Raw genomic sequence first — 19072 nt, forward strand, 5'->3', positions numbered from 1 at the left:
GCCATGGATTGCCTGCCTCAGTGGATCACTAACCACCCAAGGACACGTTGGCTGTACGAGATGAACCTTGGCGATCACGTCCACCTGGTTTTCCAAGTCATTACCTCAGCTGCATAAGATCTGCTACATATTTTAACGTGAAATGCTAAAGAAGCTGCCTGTCAGTTTTTTTTTTGTAGCAGACATCAATCTACAAAAAGCATACTTATCGCTGTGGTCCAGATTGTCGAATACCGAGCAATAACATTCTAGTTTTATTTGTTTTCAGTTGCTCAATATTGGCCAATTTTAGCAGCTGTTTAAATCAATCCTGGGCACTCTGTTTTGAAGTACAAAAGTGGTCTGTGTACATAGTGGGCTGGGATCTGTGCTGGGACATCTGTGACTGGCAAAGTCTACCATCTGCCTGAGCTGCACAATCTTATTCTGTCAAATAAGATTGCATGGAACTGGGGGTGTATTGGTATGTAGATTAGCTGTTAATGTGCAAATTCACAAACATACTAGTGAATAGTCTGAGTGAGTGTGCACTGAGGTGTCCTTTGTCACCACCAAGAGATCATGCCTTTCATGTACAGGTAATGTCGACATACTTTTCCTTTAGATATAGGAATTTGAAAATGTTCCTTTCATTACACGGAACTGGGCCTTCTCCAATTAGATCAATGCATTTATTAGTATAGTTCATGTAAGAAAGATGAAATTTTGAACAAGTAGGTACATAGTTTGTTGTGATCTATTTACATTATTAATGTTATTATTGAAGTCTTGCCTTGGCTCTTTTTCATACATCAGTGCTGTACTGGATTATATGCTGGTGCAGAGGGAGCTCAAACTCAAACAGACTGTACATATTGTCTTGTTTCCTTCATGACCAGGCCTTCAACTGTTTTGTTTTAGAAAATGCTTCCTTACTAAATTTTTAATTTCTTCTTGGGATAAAAACGCCACTGTCAAACTTGGTGTCCACTTCCCATGCAGAGTGGAGCCTTGAAACTCCACATGAGAACTTACACTGTGCAACACTGTTAGGAAGGGAGTTTTGAATTTCTGGTCCAAAGTGGGTGAAGGAACTGCACCCAAGTGTCCACGTTGTAATGGGATGTAAGCAGGATTCAGATCAATAATGGAGAAAGAACTTTTTTTTTTGTATGACGTGGGCGAGCATGGTCTTTCCATGACAAACTTTGCTACGGCGGTGGTTTGTCATTGCCTTCTGGGTAGTGTGTTTACAAGACGAGTGACTCCAGCCATTAACAATACTCTTCAAAGATTGTAACCAAGACTTGTGAAATGCACAGCTCCCATGGCTTCATGTGACCTTGATCAGGGGGTTACAAAATGATATATTCATTAAAATATCAACAAAGCAGCAAGCTACAAAAATATTAATGAAGCAACAAACCTTATACCTTTCTACCTGGCGGACACTTCACAGAACTGTGGCTGGTTTGGAGAAATTGAAGGTCCTGGCACCATTCCCAGGAAAATTCCAGTGAGTTCACTTATAGTCTACATAAAACAGGCCATTTGAGCCACTTTGTTAGTTCTAAACATGGTATAGGATCAGACTAATTCTCTGAAGTTTGCACATAATCCATAATCCTACATTCCTAAAACCTGTGCTTCATTCCTAATTTTACCAGCACCTCTCAATTACATTGAGAAACCAGCTATCCTTGCTAATACAGATATGGTGTTAATGACTCCACTTAGTACCAGAATGCTCTTAGTTACCATCCTGCCAGAAACAAGTTTATCTTATCTTACCACAGCACTCCATGTTTGACCCAGGGCCTTGTGATTTACTTGGTTCCCTCTGAGGACTGAGTGCTAGAACATAGAGCACAGATGTTCAGTACAGAGCAGGAACAGGCTCTTCAACACATAATCATGCCAAACTAATTAAACTAGTCATTAAAACCCGAAGTAAACTAATTCCTTCTGTTTACACAACTCTTTGCATGTTCATGTCCACCTCATGTTTGCCTCCCAACTATCCCTGACAGTGCATTTCAGGACCCACCACCCATAGTGTCATAAAAAAAAATGTCCCCTGCACATCTCCTTTGAACTTGCCCCTGTCATCTTAAATCTATTTTATTTATTGACATTCATCACAGAATAGGCCCTTTGAGCCACACTGCCCAGCAACCCCCGATTTAACCGTAGCCTAATCACAGGACAATTGACAATGACTAATTAGCCTACTAACTGGTGTGTCCGGTATGTCAAGCGAAGCGGCCAGTGAAGGAGTGGAGCTTTGAGGCTTTGACTCGAGAGGCTTCGACGAGAAGAGGCGGATGACAAGCTAGCTCGCAGTTAGTCTTTACATGCCACCTGAGACGGTGATGTGCCTCTCATATGAGATGTGGCAGTCTTGGGGGATCTCCCCTCTCCCGCAGAGTCACATCTGTCAGAAGTGCAGACAGCTGGGCGATCTGGAAGACCGTGTAAGGAATCTGGAGCAACAGCTGGATGACCTTCGACTCATAAGGGAGAATGAGGCAGTCATAGATGAGAGCTACAGGGAGGTAGTCACACCTAGACTGTCGGAAGCAGGTCGTTGGGTGACAGTCAGAGGGGGGAAAGTGAAGGTGAGCAGGCAGGTAGTGCAGAGCACTCCTGTAGCCATTCCCCTGAATAATAAGTTTACCGTCCTGGATGCTGATGGCAGGGACAACCGGCCAGGTGTGAGCCACGGTGGCAGGGCCTCTGGCACTGAGTCTGACCCGGTGGTGCAGAAGGGTGGGACGGAGAAGAGGAGAGCTGTCGTCATTGGAGACTCTATAGTCAGGGGAGCAGACAGGAGATTTTGTGGACGTGAGAAGGACATCTGCATGGTTTGTTGCCTCCCGGGTGCCAGGGTCTGGAATATCGCTGACCGGGTGCACAACATCCTGGTACGAGAGGGAAAGCAACCAGAAGTCGTGATACATGTTGGGAAGTTACGGAGAATAATATGTTGGACCCGGAGGCTGGTGGGGTGGTAGGTGAGGACCAGGGGAACCCTATTCCTAGTGGGGTGGCGGGAGGATGGAGTGAGAGCAGATGTACGTGAAATGGGGGAGATGCGTTTAAGAGCAGAGTTGATAGTGGAGGAAGGGAAGCCCCTTTCTTTAAAAAAGGAAGACATCTCCCTTGTCCTAGAATGAAAAGCCTCATCCTGAGAGCAGATGCGGTGGAGACGGAGGAATTGCGAGAAGGGGATGGCGTTTTTTCAAGAGACAGGGTGAGAAGAGGAATAGTCCAGATAGCTGTGAGAGTCAGTAGGCTTATAGTAGACATCAGTGGATAAGCTGTCTCCAGAGACAGAGACAGAAAGATCTAGAAAGGGGAGGGAGGTGTCGGAAATGGACCAGGTAAACTTGAGGGCAGGGTGAAAGTTGGAGGCAAAGTTAATAAAGTCAACGAGTTCTGCATGCGTGCAGGAAGCAGCGCCAATGCAGTCGTGAATGTAGCGAAGGAAAAGTGGGGGACAGTTACCAGAATAGGCACGGAACATAGATTGTTCCACAAACCCAACAAAAAGGCAGGCATAGCTAGGACCCATACGGGTGCCCATAGCTACACCTTTAGTTTGGAGGAAGCGGGAGGAGCCAAAGGAGAAATTATTAAGAGTAAGGACTAATTCCGCTAGACGGAGCAGAGTGGTGGTAGAGGGGAACTGATTAGGTCCAACATATTATTCTCCGTAACTTCCGCCACCTCCAACGGGATCCACCACTAAGCACATCTTTCCCTCCCCCCCCCCCGCATTCCGCAGGGATCGCTCCCTACGCAACTCCCTTGTCCATTCCTTCCCCCCCCCCCATCCCTCCCCACTGATCTCCCTCCTGGCACTTATCCGTGTAAGCGGAACAAGTGCTACACATGTCCTTACACTTCCTCCCTTACCACCATTCAGGGCCCCAAACAGTCCTTCCAGGTGAGGCAACACTTCACCTGTGAGTCGACTGGGGTGATATACTGCGTCCGGTGCTCCCGATGTGGCCTTTTATATATTGGCAAGACCCGACACAGACTGGGAGACTGCTTTGCTGAACATCTACGCTCTGTCCGCCAGAGAAAGCAGGATCTCCCAGTGGCCACACATTTTAATTCCACATCCCATTCCCATTCTGACATGTCTATCCACGGCCTCCTCTACTGTAAAGATGAAGCCACACTCAGGTTGGAGGAACAACACCTTATATTCCGTCTGGGTAGCCTCCAACCTGATGGCATGAACATCGACTTCTCTAACTTCCGCTAAGGCCCCACCTCCCCTTCGTACCCCATCTGTTACTTATTTTTATGCACACATTCTTTCTCTCACTCTCCTTTTTCTCCCTCTGAATATACCTCTTGCCCATCCTCTGGGTCCCCCCCACCCTTGTCTTTCTTCCCGGACCTCCTGTCCCATGATCCTCTCGTATCCCTTTTGCCAATCACCTGTCCAGCTCTTGGCTCCATCCCTCCCCCTCCTGTCTTCTCCTATCATTTTGGATCTCCCCCTCCCCCTCCAACTTTCAAATCCCTTACTCACTCTTCCTTCAGTTAGTCCTGACGAAGGGTCTCGGCCTGAAACGTCGACTGCACCTCTTCCTACAGATGCTGCCTGGCCTGCTGCGTTCACCAGCAACTTTGATGTGTGTTGCTTGAATTTCCAGCATCTGCAGAATTCCTGTTGTTAAGGTAGAAGGGCTGAAGTTTGTGTACCTCAATGCAAGAAGCATCAGGAACAAAGGTGATGAACTGAGAGCTTGGATACATACATGGAATTATGAGGTGGTGGCCATTACAGAGACTAGGCTGGTACCAGGGCAGGAATGGATTCTCAATATTCCTGGATTTCAGTGCTTTAAAATGCATAGGGAGGGCGGAAAAAGGGGAGGAGGGGTGGCATTACTGGTGAGGGATACTATTAAGCTACAGAAAGGGTGGGTAATGTAGCAGGATCCTCTTTTGAGTCAGTATGGGTGGAAGTCAGGAACAGGAAGGGAGCAGTTACTCTACTGGGGGTATTCTATAGGTCCCCTGGTAGCAGCAGAGATACAGAGGAGCAGATTGGGAGGCAGATTTTGGAAAGGTGCGAAAATAACAGGGTTGTTATCATGAGTGACTTTAACTTTCCTAATATTGATTGGCACCTGATTAGTTCCAAGGGTTTAGATGGGGCAGAATTTGTTAAGTGTGTCCAGGACAGATTCCTGTCACAGTATGTGGACAGGCTGACCGGGGGAATGCCATACTAGATCTAGTACTAGGTAATGAACCGGGTCAGGTCTGTGACGAGAATACACATAGATAAGATGTTAGCTGTCCTGTGTGATCAGCAGTTGGTCTGCCACCTGTCTTCAAGAGAGAGATGAAACACAATGAAACAGCATCTGGAGATGTGTAATGAAGGGACGGGAGAGAGAGAGCTGTCTGGAGCGGCTCCCCCTTTGAACCCTGAACTGTTTGAAGTGATGGACAGGCGATACCCCAGCAGGGGGATAAAAAGGGACAGGTTTGCTAAGGCAGGACACGCACGACACCCGAGGTAACGAGACCCTGGAAGCGGTGCGCCTCTCACGTGTCGGTGGGAAGTACCGAGCAACGCACAGGGTGAAAAGGTACGATCAGCGGGAACCCAGTGTGTGTCCGCCCTTGCTTGGGTGCCGGGTTCACTGCAGAGGATCGACCGCATCTGGAGGAGGGGTCACAGTCGGTGACCTCAGGTGACATCACCAAGGACCTGCCCGAAAGCTGTTTGCGAGCAATTATCGCCGGTCTGTGAGTGGAAGCCGTTTCTGAATGATCAGTCGTTCTCTCTCTCCCTCCCCCCACGTTGTCCATCGCCATGGCAACGATTACTGCGAACTGAACTACTAAATTGGACTGAACTTTGTGTCACTTTGAAATTGGTCATTTATCCCTAGACAACGATAGAATTTGATTGATGCTGTTATCTTAATTCTGTGCACATGTGGGTTTATCATTGCTGAACTGTTGCATTTATTATCCTTTCGATTACTGTGTTGCTTGTTTCTTTAATAAAACTTTCTTAGTTCTAGTAATCCAGACTCCAACTGAGTGATCCATTTCTGCTGGTTTGGAAACCCAGTTACGGGGTATGTAACAGGTCACAGATCTCTCAGTGGGTGAGCATCTGGGGGACAATGACCACCGCTTCCTGGCCTTTAGCATTATCATGGAAAAGGATAGAATCAGAGAGGACAGGAAAATTTTTAATTGGGGAAGGGCAAATTATGAGGCTATAAGGCTAGAACTTGCGGGTGTGAATTGGGATGATGTTTTTGCAGGGAAATGTACTATGGACATGTGGTCGATGTTAGGTTGCAGGATGTTAGGGGTAAATTTGTCCCGGTGAGAAAGATAAAGAATGGTGGGGTGAAGGAACCATGGGTGACAAGTGAGGTGGAAAATCTAATCAGGTGGAAGAAGACAGCATACATGAGGTTTAGGAAGCAAGGATCAGATGGGTCTATTGAGGAATATAGGGAAACAAGAAAGGAGCTTAAGAAGGGGCTGAGAAGAGTAAGAAGGGGGCATGAGAAGGCCTTGGCGAGTAGGGTAAAGGAAAACCCCAAGACATTCTTCAATTATGTGAAGAAAAAAACGATGACAGGAGTGAAGGAAGGACCGATTAGAGATAAAGGTGGGAAGATGTGCCTGGAGGCTGCGGAAGTGAGCGAGGCCCTCAATGAATACTTCTCTTTTGTATTCACCAATGAGAGGGAACGATGATGGCGAGGACAATATGAGTGAGGTTGATGTTCTGGAGCATGTTGATATTAAGGCAGAGGAGGTGTTGGAGTTGTTAAAATACATTAGGATGGATAAGTCTCCAGGGCCTGATGGAATATTCCCCAGGCTGCTCCATGAGGTGAGGGAAGAGATTGCTGAGCCTCTGGCTAGGATCTTTATGTCCTCATTGTCCACAGGAATGGTACCGGAGGACTGGAGGGAGGCGAATGTTGTCCCCTTGTTCAAAAAAGGTAGTAAGAATAGGCCGGGTAATTATAGACTGGTGAGCCTTATGTCTGTAGTGGGAAAGCTGTTGGAAAAGATTCTTAGAGATAGGATCTGTGGGCATTTAGAGAATCATGGTCTGATCAGGGACAGTCAGCATGGCTTTGTGAAGGGCAGATCGTGTCTAACAAGCCTGATAGAGTTCTTTGAGGAGGTGACCAGGCATATAGCTGAGGGTAGTGCAGTGGGTGTGACCTATATGGATTTTAGTAAGGCATTTGACAAGGTTCCACATGGTAGGCTTATTCAGAAAGTCAGAAGGCATGGGATCCAGGGAAGTTTGGCCAGGTGGATTCAGAATTGGCTTGCCTGCAGAAGGCAGAGGGTCGTGGTGGAGGGAGTACATTCAGATTGGAGGATTGTGACTAGTTTTGGTTCTGGGACCTCTAGTTTTCGTGATGTTTATTAATGACCTGGATGTGGGGTAGAAGGGTGGGTTGCCAAGTTTGCAGACGACACAAACGTTGGTGGTGTTATGGATAGTGTAGAGGATTGTCAAAGATTTCAGAGAAACATTGATAGGATGCAGAAGTGGGCTGAGAAGTGGCAGATGGAGTTCAACCCGGAGAAGTGTGAGGTGGTACACTTTGGAAGGACAAACTCCAAGGCAGCGTACAAAGTAAATGGCAGGATACTTGGTAGTGTGGAGGAGCGGAGGGATCTGGGGGTACATGTCCACTCTTTGGAGAGAAGGAGGATGAGAGGAGACATGAAAGAGGTATACAAAATAATAAGAGGAATAGATAGAGTGGATAGCCAGTGCCTCTTCCCCAGGGCACCACTGCTCAATACAAGAGGACATGGCTTTAAGGTAAGGGGTGGGAAGTTCAAGGGGGATATTAGAGAAAGGTTTTTTACTCAGAGTGGTTGGTGCATGGAATGCACTGCCTGAGTCAGTGGTGGAGGCAGATACACTAGTGAAGTTTAAGAGACTACTAGACAGGTATATGGAGGAATTTAAGGTGGGGGCTTATATGGGAGGCAGGGTTTGAAGGTCAGCACAACATCATGGGCCGAAGGGCCTGTACTGTGCTGTACTATTCTATATCTATATCTATATTGACTTTGGGAGGAAACTAGAGCACCTGGAGGAAACCCATGCAGTCATGGGGAAAACATAGAAGTCCTTATAGGCAGTGGCGGGAATTGAATCTGTGTCGCTGGTAATGGAATGAGTTGTGCTAACCCCATACTACATTACACTGCCACCCCATACATGCCCTCTGGTATTAGATATTTTGACTCTGGGAGTAAGATACAGACCGTCTATCTATGCCTCTCACAATCTCACAAACTTCTATCGGGTCTCCCCTCAGCCTCTACCACTTCAGAAACAAAGACCCAAGTTTGTGCAACCTCCCTTTATACCACATGCCCTCCAATGAGGCAGAATCCTGGTAATCCTGTTCTGCACCCTCTCTAAAGCCTGCACACCTTTCCTTTAGTGGGGCTACCTTCACAATTGATCTCCCAAATTGCAGCAAGTCACATGTGGCTAGATTAAACTCCATCTACCATATCTGCAACCAGTCTACAGTATATCCTTTGGCAATCATCTCTATCTAAGCCACACCAATCTTTGTATCATTTGTGAAGATGATGCCATTAGATGAATACTCCATTTTAATTGTGAACATGCTTTAACCCGTGTACACATTAAGAAATTGAGTAACTTTGGTGATGTTGCTCCTGTAGGCCTACTGTTTATTGACCTTTCAATCAGGTTTATTATCCTTGACATATGCCATGAAATTTGTTCTTTTGCAGCACCAGTGCAGTGCAATACATTAAAATTATTATAATTTACAATAATAAATACATAGAAAAAATAAGTAGTGCAGAAAGAGCAAGATAGTGAGATAGTATTCGTGGATTGCTCAATAATCTGCTAGCAGAGGGGAAGAAGCTGTTGCTAAAACATTGAGTGTGTGCATACAGGTCCCTGCACTTCCTCCCTGTTGGGAACAGTGAGAAGGGATCCTGTCCTGGGTGGTCATGGTCAATAATGATGGATGCACCTTCTAGAGGTATTGACTATTGAAGATATCCTCAGTGGTGGGGAGGCTAGTATGCACGATAGAGCTGACTGTGTTTACAACCCTGGGTCTGTTTCCAATCCTGTGCACTGACGGCTCCGTACCAGACGGTGATGTTTTCCAGAGGATGTGGGTTACAGGATGCATGCCTTGGTGTGATTTTGATAGGGTACCATCAGCATGTACACCAACAGGGGAAGGAGGCAAATGTCCAAGTTAGTGTAATAGCTCCTATTCAGGAGGAACTGCTGATATTGGATGAAAGTGAGCTTAATTTTTGCAGCCTAACCTCTCCAGGCAAGTAGTGGGTAATCCATCAGTGGGCAGACGGACATGGCTATTAAGTCGTCTTGGAAGACACAGATGTTTTTCAAAATAGTCAGCATCTAATGCAATTAATTGTCAAGGACTACTTATGTCCATGACCTATATACTCCCAAGATCCTGCCTTTGATTATTGTGGGTGGAAGGAAGAAAGTGTATCTATATAGTGTGGTTCATCTTGTTCCAGAGTGTATCATTGCTAGGTTTTGCATTATAGTTATTTATATTCAGAGAAAATCAAAGGGAAACTTACAGACGTTTGCGAGAGGGTAGTAATGATTAATTCTGTGATTGTACACCGATACCACAGCCATGGGAAAATCTCGTTCTATCCAGAATAGCTTCATAATGCTGCCAGGTCAAGAGTGAATGAAGTAGGAGAGGTACACTGCCTACTGGATTGGCAAATGCAAAGTTAAGCATGGCAGTGAGCTAACAAATTGCCTGTATGGAGTTTGTACATTCTCCCCATAATTGTTGGGGTCTCCTCTGGGTGCTCCAGTTCCTCCCATACTCCCAAGACATACATAGGTTAATTGGTCACCTGTGTAATTGGACGACGTGAACTCACTGGGCTGGAAGGGCCTGTCACTTTGCTGTTTATCTAAATACAATAACAAAATAAATTTCTAGACAGCTCCCAAGTTGTGCTGACCCACCATTTGGACCTTGTGTTTGGTGGGGTGGGGACAGGCGGGTAATGAGTGTTGATCTTCACTACCAAACGCAAGATGTAGTAACAGAAACACGGGGAATTCTGCAGATGCTGGAATTTCAAGCAACACACATCAAAGTTGCTGGTGAACGCAGCAGGCCAGGCAGCATCTCTAGGAAGAGGTACCGTTGACGCTTCGGGCCGAGACCCTTCGTCAGGACTAACTGAAGGAAGAGCTAGTAAGAGATTTGGAAGTGGGAGGGGGAGGGGGAGATCCGAAATGATAGGAGAAGACAGGAGGGGGAGGGATGGAGCCAAGAGCTGGACAGGTGACCGGCAAAGGGGATATGAGAGGATCATGGGACAGGAGGCCCAGGGAGAAGGAAAAGGGGGAGGGGGGGAAAACCCAGAGGATGGGAAAGGGGTATAGTCAGAGGGACAGAGGGAGAAAAAGGAGAGAGAAAAAGAATGTGTGTATATAAATAAATAAATTACTCTTAATAATTTCTCCTTTGGCTCCTCCCGCTTCCTCCAAACTAAAGGTGTCGACATGGGCACCCGTATGGGTCCTAGCTATGCCTGCCTTTTTGTTGGCTTTGTGGAACAATCTATGTTCTAAACCTGTTCTGGTATCTGTCCCCCAGTTTTCCTTTGCTACTTCGACAACTGCATTGGCGCTGCTTCCTGCACGCATGCTGAGCTCGTTGACTTCATTAACTTTGCCTCCAACTTTCACCCTGCCCTCAAGCTTACCTGGTCCATTTCTCCCTTTTCTAGATCTTTCTGTCTCTATCTCTGGAGACAGTTTATCTACTGATGTCTACTATAAGCCTACTGATTCTCACAGCTATCTGGACTATTCCTCTTCTCACCCTGTCTCTTGCAAAAATGCTATCCCCTTCTCGCAATTCCTCTGTCTCCACTGCATCTGCTCTCAGGATGAGTCTTTTCATTCCAGGGCAAGGGAGATGTCCTCCTTTTTTAAAGAAAGGGGCTTCCCTTCCTCCACCATCAACTCTGCTCTCAAACGCATCTCCCCCATTTCACGCACATCTGCTCTCACTCCATCCTCCTGCCACTCCACTTGGAATAGGGCTCCCCTTGTCCTCACCTACAACCCCACCAGCCTCCGGGTCCAACATATAATTCTACGTAATTTCCGCCACCTCCAATGGGATCCCACCTCTAAGCACATCTTTCCCTCCCCCCCCTCTCTGCATTCCATAGGGATCGCTCCCTATGCGACTCCCTTGTCAATTCGCTCCCCCCCCCATCCCTCCCTACCGATCTCCCTCCTGGCACTTATCCTTGTAAGCAGAACAAGTGCTACACATGTCCTTACACTTCCTCCCTTACCACCATTCAGGGCCCCAGACAGTCCTTCCAGGTGAGGCAACACTTCACCTGTGAGTCGGCTGGGGTGATATACTGCGTCCGGTGCTCCCGATGTGGCCTTCAATATATTGGTGAGACCCGACACAGACTGGGAGATCGTTTCGCTGAACACCTACGCTCTGTCCGCCAGAGAAAGCAGGATCTCCCAGTGGCCACACATTTTAATTCCACGTCTCACTCACATTCTGACATGTCTATCCACGGCCTCCTCTACTGTAAAGATGAAGCCACACTCAGGTTGGAGGAACAACACCTTATATTCCGACTGGGTAGCCTCCAACCTGATGGCATGAACATTGACTTCCCAAACTTCCGCTAATGCCCCACCTCCCCCATCTGTTATTTATTTATATACACACATTCTTTTTCTCTCTCTCCTTTTTCTCCCTCTGTCCCACTGACTATACCCCTTGCCCATCCTCTGGGTTTTCCCCCCCTCCCCCTTTTCCTTCTCCCTGGGCCTCCTGTCCCATGATCCTCTCATATCCCCTTTGCCCATCACCAGTCCAGCTCTTGGCTCCATCCCTCCCCCTCCTGTCTTCTCCTATCATTTTGGATCTCCCCTCCCCCTCCCACTTTCAAATCTCTTACTAGCTCTTCTTTCAGTTAGTCCTGACGAAAGGTCTCGGCCCGAAACGTCGACTTTACCTCTTCCTAGAGATGCTGCATTCACCAGCAACTTTTATGTGTGTTGCATGTAGTAACAGAATTTGTATCCGCTGTGGTTAGCACAACGCTTTACAGTATAGGCAACCCAGGTTCAATTCCCGCCACTGCCTGTAAGGAATTTGGATGTTCACCCCCGCAAATATGTGGGTTTCCTCTGGGTGCTCTGGTTTCCTCCCACAGTCCAAAGACGTACTGGTTGATAGGTAAATTGGTCATTGTAAGTTGGCTGGGCCGGAGTGCCTATTCTGCGCTGTCCCTCAATAAATAAATTTACACTAACTCGACAAATGAACTTGAGATATTCCTTCATGTGTGATATTTCTCTGTGATTACCACCTACTGGTAATTGTACACACCTTCACTGCTCGAACTTTTCAGCAAGTAGTCAATTTTATTTTTAATTTTGCAGTGTCAACTGTAACATAGGCTACTTGTGTGTGGCCTCCGTCGGTCCTGGTCGACCATGGGTGCTGCGCCTCTAGTAAGCGAAGCTGGAGTAGCCACTCCAGGTTGCAAGCCAGGGCAGAGTTGATATGGAGATCTGTCTGTTGCCCATGCAGTGGGACCCCCCCCCACTCCATGCTGATGACAGGTCCAAAGGAACGACGAAATTCGGTAAAGTTTGGTGCCAGCAGCATCTCAGGAGTTGCCGTGCCGGTGCTGGGGACAGCAGTCAGCTGCCTTTGGGATTCTGACTCCGGATTTTTCCTTGGTTTACTCCCAAAGCCTTTCCCGTGAGCGGGTATAGCCGCAAGGCAGCGGAGGTTTGAAATCAAAGCTTTCCCTCTCCTAGATGAGCTACCATCTGTCGTTAACGAGCCCCATCTGCCCAGAGCAACTGGTTTTAAGGTGCCAGTGGCCCGCCTTTGCCCCTTCTCCTGTCAGCGAGAACAGCTCTGCCGGGCATAAAACTATGGCACACGTGAAGGCCAGGAGTTGGACTCGGTTGTCAGAGGCTGTTTAGACACACACCATGAAGAGCATTTGTTTAGCAGTGGGAACTCATCCCCACTACCACCCTTCGGCTATGACTACCTTTGGAGCCATAGGCTACTATAAAACATAAATTTGGGAAGGTGAATTCTAATGCCACCTTGTATGTGAATAGAGATATTTATCAGATGTAAACTGTACAAGCTGCTACATTTGTTTGTGAATCCATCACCTGCCTAAGAGTAATTGCACACGATCATGTTTTATCCTTGGTAGGTTGCTCAGCTGTTACAGTCGAGGTGGTCACAGGTTGTCTCTCTTCTGCTGTTTGAGTGTTACTCTGTACTGGACCACTCATTACAAAGGCAGCTTGTGCCCACTTCATGAACTTGTTTTTAAACTAGCCAGCGAGTCGTGACGTTCTTTACCACCCGCAGCAAAATGGGATATCTTCTATAAAGTTGGAACAGTCTGTCTGTTGCCTAGAGATTCCAAGTCATATAGCACGGAAACGGACCCTTCACTGTCTTCAAGTCTTCACTGACCCATTTAAACCGATCCTACACAAAACCCATTTTATTTTTCTCTCCTCCTCATCAACTCTACTCAAGTACCACCAATCACCTCCACAGCCAGGGCAATTTACCTACCAAACGACACATCTCCAGGAGGTGAGTGGGGGGGGGGGGCTGGAGCACTCCACGCAGACAGCATCTGTGGTCAGGGTTCAATCCAGATTGTTGCAGTGGAGGGGCAGTACCTCCTCAAGGGCACCACCCCGCCCCCCTCCCACACACTCAATTGTTGACAAAGCTCAAGTCAAAACAGCGAACATCTCAACAAGGGGCATAATTTTAAGGAGTTGGAAGGAAAGTACAGGGTGTGGGGTGTCACAGTCTTTTTCTTAAACACAGTGAGTGGTGAGTGTGTGGAACACACGGCCAGGTGTGGTGGTAGAGGCAGATACATTAGGGACTTTTAAGAGTCTTGAATGGGTGCATGGATGAAAGAAAAATGGAGGGCTATCTGGAAGAGATTTTGGGATAGGTTAAAGGTTTAGCACAACATCCTGGGCCAAAGGGCCTGTGCTGTTCTATGTTCTAAATGTCTAGATCCGAAGTTTACCAGTCATACCCATGTCCCAGCCACTCGTGATAGTAGAGGAGATTTCCAAAGGACAGGGGTTTGTGGGGCTTTTTCGATGAGAGAGAAGCCGAGGGGATTGAGATCCAGGCTGCTGATAGCTCACCACAGCTACAGACAGACAGTCAGTAAAAATAAATAAGACTGGACACTATGATTAGGAGTAAAACTATCACATTGGGGTCTGTTTTGTAATGTATGGTCCTGGTGCCAATGTGAAAATTAGAAGTTCCTGGGGTTGCACGGTACAATTTCCATCTGAAACAACTGCTGGGAATGTCAGACTGATGAAGGTTGTGACAAGGAACGAAGTGACAGAGTGCGGTGACAAGTCTGCTCCACCATTTCACCTTGGCCGATCCGTTTTTCCTCTCAGCCCCAATCTCCTACCTTCTCTCCATATCCCTTCAGGCCCTGACCTATCAAGAACCTATCAACCTCTGCCTTAAATATACATAAAGACTTGGCCTCCACAGTCAGTTGTGACAATGAATTTCACAAATTCACCACTCTCTGGCTAAAGAAATTCCTCCTCATCTCCATTCTAAAAGGACACCCCTCTATTCTGAAGCTGTGTTCTCTGGTCCTAGACTCTTCCACCTTTCTGCATGCAATCTATCAAGGCTTTTCACCACTTGATTGGTTTCAATGAGATCACCCCTCATTCTTCTGAATTCTACTGAGTACAGACCCAGACCCATCAAATGCTCTTCATGTGATGAGCTATTAAATCTTGGAATCACTTTCGTGAATCGCCTTTGAATCCTCTCCAGTTTCAGCACATCCTTTCTAAGGGGCCCAAAATTGCTCACAATACTCCAAGTGAGGCCTCACCAGTACTTTATAAAGTCTCAACATTACACCCTTGCTTCATATTCTAGCCCTCTTGAAATGAATGCTAACATTGCATTTGTCTTCCTCACCCTAGACTCAACCTACAAATTAACCTTTAGGAAATCCTACACAAGAATTCCCAAGTCCTTTTGCGCTTCAGTTTTTTGTATTTTCTCTCCATTTAGAAAATGGTCAATCCTTTCTCTTCTTCTACCAAAGTGCAGGACCATACACTTCCCAACACTGTATTCCATCTGCCAATTCTTTGCCCATTCTCTGAATCTGTCTAAGTCCTTCTGTAGCCTCTCTACCTCCTCCAAACTACATGCCCCTCCACCTATCCATAGTGTTTGCAAATTTTGCAGCAAAGCCATCAATTCCATCATCCAAATCATTGACATATAACGTAAAAAGAATTGGTCCCAACACAGACCCCTGAAGAAAACTGGCAGCCAACCAGAAAAGGCTCCCTTTATTTCCACTCTTTGCTTCCTGCCAATCAGCCACTGCTTTATCCATGCTAGTACCTTTCCTGTAATATGTGGGCACAGTTTGTTAAGCAGCCTCATGTGTGGCACTTTGTCAAAGGACTTCTGAAAATCCAAGTACACAACATCAACCAATTCTCCTTTGTCTATCCTGCTTGTTATTTCTTCAGGAATTCCAGCAGATTTGTCAGACAAGATTTTCCCTTGAGGAAGCCATGATGACTACTGCCTATTTTATCATGTGCCTCCAAGTAGCCTGAAACCTTATCCTTAATAATCAACTCCAACAATCCTTCCCAATCACTGAGGTCAGACTAACTGGCCTACAGTTTCATTTCTTCTGCCTCTCTCCCATCTTGAAGAGTGCAGTCTTCTGGAATCATGCTAGAATCTACTGATTCTTGAAAGATCATTATTAATGCCTCCACAATCTATTGGACTATGGGATGAATAGAATTGTGGCTAAATTTGCCGATGATACAAAGATAGGTGGAGGAGCGGGTAGTGTTGAGGAAACAGAGCCTGCAGAGAGACGAGGATAGTTTAAGGGAAAGGGCAAAGAAGTGGCAAATGAAATACAATGTTGGAAAGTGTATGGTCATGCACTTTGGTGGAAGAAATAAATAGGCAGACTATTATTTAGATGGGGAGAGAATTCAAAATGCAGAGATGCAAAGGGACTTGTGCAGGATACCCTAGAGGTTAACCTCCAGGTTGAGTTGGAGGCGCAGAAGGTGAATGCAATGTTGACAGTCATTTCTAGAGGTATAGAATATAAGAGCAGTGATGTGATGTTAAGGTTATATTAGGCACCCGTGAGACCATAGCTGGAGTATTGTGTGCAGTTTTGGGCTCCTTATTTTAGAAAGGATACACTGACGTTGGAGACGGTTCTGAGAAGATTCATGAGAATGATTCCAGGAATGAAAGGGTTACCATATGAGGACCATCGGGCAGCTCTTGGGCTGTATTCCGTGGAGTTCAGGAGAATGAGGGGAGATCTCATAGAAACATTATGAATGGTAAAAGGCCTGAACAGATTAGATATGGCAAAGTTATTTCCCATGGTAGGGGATTCTAGGGCAAGAGGGCAGGACTTCAGGATTGAAGGACGTCCATTTAGAACTGAGATGCGGAGAACTTACTTTAGTCAGAGGGTGGTAAATCTGTGGAATTTGTTGCCACGAGTGGCTGTGGAGGCCGAGTCATTTGGTGGTTTTAAGGCATTCTTGATTAGCCAGGGTATCAAAGGGCATGGGCAGAAGGCAGGGGAGTGGAGATGACTGGAAGAATTGGATCAGCCCATGATTGAATGGTGGAGCAGACTCAATGGGCTGAATGGCCTACTTCTGCTCCTATATTTTATGGTCTAATCTCTTCAGCCACCTCTTTCAGAAACCTGGGGTATAGACCAGCTGGTCCAGGTCACCTATCTTCCTTCAGACCTTTCAGTTTCCCAATAACCTTCTCTCTAGTAATAGTAACTTCACATATTTCATGACCGCTGATACCTGGAAGTTCCACCATTCTGCTAGTGCTGTCCACAATGAAGACTGATGCAAAATACTTATTCAGTTTGTCCTGCATTTCCTTGTTCCCCACTACTACCTCTCCAGCATTGTTTTCCAGCAGTCCAATATTCACTCACACTTCTTTTACATTTTATCAATCTGAAGAAATTTTTGGTATCCTCTTTAATATTACTGGCAGCTTACTTTTGTATTCCATCTTTACCTTCTTAATGACTTTTTTCAGTTGCCTTCAGTTGGTTTTTAAAATCTTCCCAATCCTCTAACTTCCTACTAACCTTTGCTCTATTATATGCCCTCTCTTTGTCTTTTGCGTTCACTTTGACTTTCCTTGTTAGCCAGGGTTGTGTCATCTTGCCTTTAGAATATTACTTCCTCTTTGGAATGTATATATCCTGTGCGTTCCGAATTGCTTCCTGAATTTCCAGCAATTGCTTCTCTGCTGTGATCCCTGCCCGTGTTCTTTTCCAATCAATTCTGGCCAACTCCTCTCTCATGGCTCTTTAATTCCCTTTACCCCACTGTAGTACTAATACATCTGACCTTAGCTTCTTCTCAAATTTCAGGGTGAATTTGATCATATTATGATCACTTTCCACTAAGGGTACTTTTACCTTAAGCTCTCTAATCAATTGCAGATTATTGCACAACGCCCAATCCAGAATAGCTGATCCCCTAGCAGGCTCAACATGAGCTGCTCTAAAAAGCCATCTCGTGGGCGCTCTGGAAAGTCTCCCTCTTGGAATCCAGCGTCAACCTGATTTTCCCACTCTGCCTGCATATTGAAACATTGTATTGTAAAACCATGACTATTGTAACATTGCCCTTTTGGCATGCATTTTCTATCTCCTGTTGTAATTTGTAGACCACATCCTTACGACTGTTTGGGGGTCTGTATACAACCCCCTTCAAGGTCTTTTTAGTCTTGCAGTTCCTTAACTCTATCCACATTGATTCAACACCTTCCGACCCCATGCCACCTCTTTCTAAAGATTTGATTTAATTTTTTGCCAACAAAGCAACACTGCCTTCCTGCCTATCCTTTTTTCACAATGTGTATCCTTGGACATTAAGCTGCCAGCTATAATCTTCATTCAGCCATGATTCACTTGCCTACATCATACCTGATCATCTGTAACTGTTCATCTACCTTATCCTGTATACTGTACGTATTAAAATACAACCCTTTCAGTCCTGTATTCACCTTTTTCGATTTTGTCCTCCTTTTACATTGCAACTCATCTTGTTGACTGCAATTTTGCCTCACCAACAGCCTCCCTTCACTGCACATCGGCTCTGTTTGTAAACCAGCTACCTCATCTTCAGCACCATTATCTGCCTTTCCTATGATACTTCTTGCAGTCAAATACAGGCAGCTCAGGACACTAGTCACACCATGCTCAACCTTTTGATTCCTAACTTTGTCCGAGGTCTTACCAACCTCTGCCTCCACAAACTCTGCACTAACTGTTCTGGCTTTCTGGTTCCCTTCCCCCTGCAACTCTAGTTTAAACCCCACCGTGAAGCATGAACAAACCGCCCCGCTAGGATATTAGTCCCCCTCCAATTCAGGTGCAAACCATCCCTTCTGTACAGGTCCCACCTTCCCTGGAAGAGAGCCCAATGATCCAGACATCTTATGCCCTCCCTCCTATATCAACTTCTTAGCCACATATTAAACCATAGTTCTGCCATCACAGCACTTGCCATGGGTAGCAATCCTGAGATCACAACACTAGAGGTCCTGCCCTTTAACTTAGTACCTACCCCCCTGAACTCCCTGTGCAGAACCTCGTCACTCTTCCTATCCATGTCATGGGCCACGACCTGTGGCTGTTCACCCTCCCTCTTAAGAATGCTGAGGACTCGATCCGAGATGTCCCAGGCCCTAGCATCTAGGAGACAGCATACCGTCTGGGTATCTCATTCTCGCCCACAGGACCCACTGTCTGTTCCTCCCCCACCACAAGTCTTTTCTTCCCCCTTCCCTTCAGAGTCACAGAGCCAGACTCAGTGCCAGAGACCTGACCACTGTGACTTTCCTCT

This window comes from Mobula hypostoma, chromosome 18 (assembly GCF_963921235.1).
Source record: "Mobula hypostoma chromosome 18, sMobHyp1.1, whole genome shotgun sequence".
In the NCBI taxonomy this organism is placed as follows: domain Eukaryota; kingdom Metazoa; phylum Chordata; class Chondrichthyes; order Myliobatiformes; family Myliobatidae; genus Mobula; species Mobula hypostoma.